This window comes from Peromyscus leucopus, chromosome 8b, assembly GCF_004664715.2.
Source record: "Peromyscus leucopus breed LL Stock chromosome 8b, UCI_PerLeu_2.1, whole genome shotgun sequence".
NCBI lineage: Eukaryota > Metazoa > Chordata > Mammalia > Rodentia > Cricetidae > Peromyscus > Peromyscus leucopus.
In genome coordinates this window covers 37,613,071-37,615,936 of record NC_051086.1, presented here as the reverse complement: position 1 = coordinate 37,615,936, position 2,866 = coordinate 37,613,071, and positions in this window count along the sequence as shown.

The following is a 2,866-nucleotide window of genomic DNA, read 5'->3' as shown; positions in this document are numbered from 1 at the left end:
GCAGGGAGGATACATTTCATTCTGTGTTGCCTTGGTTACTTTTCTGTTGCTGTGGTAAAAAAAAAATTCCCTGACCAAAGCATCTTAAGGGTAGAAGGGCTTATTTCCACAGGGTTCTAGTGGGATAGAGTTCATCATGGTGCCAGGAACCTGAGGCCTGCCTGTCACTTGGCATCAGCAGTCAGGAAGGAGGGCAAGTCTATTCAGCATGAAGGCCCACCCCTAGGGACATACTCCCTCCAGGGAAGAAGTGACCTAGAGGTTCCAACAGCTTCCCAAACAGTGCCACCACCACCCAGGGACCATGTGTTCAAAACATGTGGACCTGTGGGAGACACGTCGTATTGAAACCACATTTGTCAGGAGATGCTAATCCTCTTACATGGTATGTTTTCAGAAGGTATGTCTCACGATTACTTCAGTGTAGGGCAGTGGTTCGGGACCCCTTTGGGGGTCCTGTATCAGATATCCTGCATATCAGATATTTACAATGCAATTCATAACAGTAGCAAAATTACAGCTATGAAGTAGCAATGAACATAATGTGTGTGGTGTGTGGTGTTTGTGTGTGTGTGTGGGTGTGTGTATGCGCGCATTGGTGCAGATGTGTGCATGCCTGTGGGGACTGTTGCTGGGAACAGCAGGATCTGAGCAGAGAAGTAGCCAGAGAACCGGGGCATGGGAGGGAAGAGGCCTTGTGGAAAACGCCAACCAAAATCTCCCATCCTAACTTCTCCAGGATGCCAAGTAAAGTCCCTTCCCAGGGTCTCCCTGCCATGGAGCATGGAGCCATTCAGAGCCCTGCTCAGAAAAGAAAGAGGGATATAGGCCAGAAAGGAGGAACTGGGAGGGAGCATTGGGGTCACAGAAGGGTCATGGGGAGCGGCTAGGACAAAAATAAATGAGTGTAGCTGTGGGCGGAGGTGAGGCTTATGCGGCTGTTACTGCCTCTACATATTTTTTTCAAGTTATTTGATTACTTTATGGTGTGTGTGTGTGTGTGTGTGTGTGTGTGTGTGTGTGTGTGTGTGTGTGTCTGCCTAGTGCCCTTGATGGTTGTGAGCCAACATGTGGGTGCTGGGAATCAAACTTAGGTCCTCTGCAAGAGCAGCCAGCGTGCGCTTAACTGCTGGGCCATCTCTCCAGCCCCTGTGCATACTTTTTGAGGGAAGAAAGACTTTAACTTTGTTGTTGTTTGTTTTGTTGAGACAGGATCTCTTTCAGTCCAAGCTGGCCTCAAACTCACGATGTGGCCCAGAGAAACCTTCTGCTTCTGGGCCTCGGTCTCCTGAGAGCTGGCATCGCAGGTGTGTGCTGCTACCTGACTAACGTTTTCAAGTGTGCACGTGTGCACACGAGTGTACTTGAGTAGGTGTGCTTGCAGGTGCCCATAGAGGTCAGAAGAGGGCGTTGGATCTCCTGAAGCTGGCGTTCTGGTGGTTCTGAGTTTCCCAATACGGCTGCTGGGACAGAACTCCAGCCCTCTGGCAGAGCCGGAAGTGCTGTGAGCTGCTGAGCCCTCTCTTCAATCCTCCTGACTAACTTTTTTTTTTTTTGAGACAGAGTTTTACTATGTAGCCTTGGCCAGCCTGGCACTCATTATGGCCTCAAACTCACACAAGTCTGCTTGCCTCTGCCTCCTGAGTGTTGAGATTAAAGTCATAACCACCCTCAATGCAATGGTTTTTTTGTTGTTGTTTTGTTTTGTTTTTTCAGAGCTGAGGACCGAACCCAGGGCCTTGCGCTTGCTAGGCAAGCGCTGTACCACTGAGCTAAATCCCCGACCCCTTAATGTTTTTAAATGAAGGAAAAATGATATTTGGGGACAAGAAACCTGAAACAGATGTTCCGGGGTCCATGCATGACGTCTTGGAGCATGGCCACGTGAACTAACTGTCTCTGGTTGTGTTTGCACCATAGCGGGAGCTTGGCTTGTCCGGTCTAAGATATTGACCGGCCAGCTTTATACAGAAAAAGTGGGCTGACAGTGGCCTTTGCTCTCAACGTTGATGTCCCTAGAAGCATTTTCACTTAAGTGACATAGAAAGAACCCTCTCAAAAAGCAAACCACACAGATAAAAAAAAAAATTACAGAAAAACCTTAAATACTAAGACTGGAATGTAGAGCTTACTTGGCACACACAAAGGCCAAGGTTTAATCCCAGCACCACATAGACCCCGAGAGATAGCACAAAACTGTAATCTCAAGCACTAAGGAGGTGTAGGCAGGAGAATCAGAAGTTCAAAGTCATCCTCAATTACATAATGAGTTTAAGGCCAGCCTGGATGCCATGAAACTTCATCTCAAACAAAAGGAGGGGTGGGCATATAACATAGTTCAAAGAATTCATTTCTTCTCCTTCTTCTTCTTCTTCTTCTTCTTCTCCTCCTCCTCCTCCTCCTCCTCCTCCTCCTCCTTCTTCTTCTTCTTCTTTTGTATTTTTGATTTTTCAAGACAGGGTTTCTCTGTGTAGTCTTGGCTGTCCTGAATCTCGCTCTGTAGACCAGGCTGGCCTCGAACTCACAGAGATCTACCTGGCTCTGCCTCCCCACTGCTGGGACTAAAGGTGTGCACCACTGCCAACCAGCTATTTTTTTTCTTCTTACAGTGGCACACTTTGCATATTTTAATGTTTTGGGTTTGGGCTTTTTGTTATCAGATTTAGATTTTTGCTTCCCTGCACCTAAGGATGGCTTGTCCCTGGAAAAAATCCCCCCAGGGTTCTGGGGAGACAGCATTCTCTGCAGAGCATGGCAACCAGCCTGGTGAAGAGTGGCCTCAGGAAGAGGAGCGTGGGCCTCGCGGCTTGCTCTGCCCCCTGCTGGCTGACCTTGCCTAGCCCAGGCCCAGGATCCTTACCTGTTT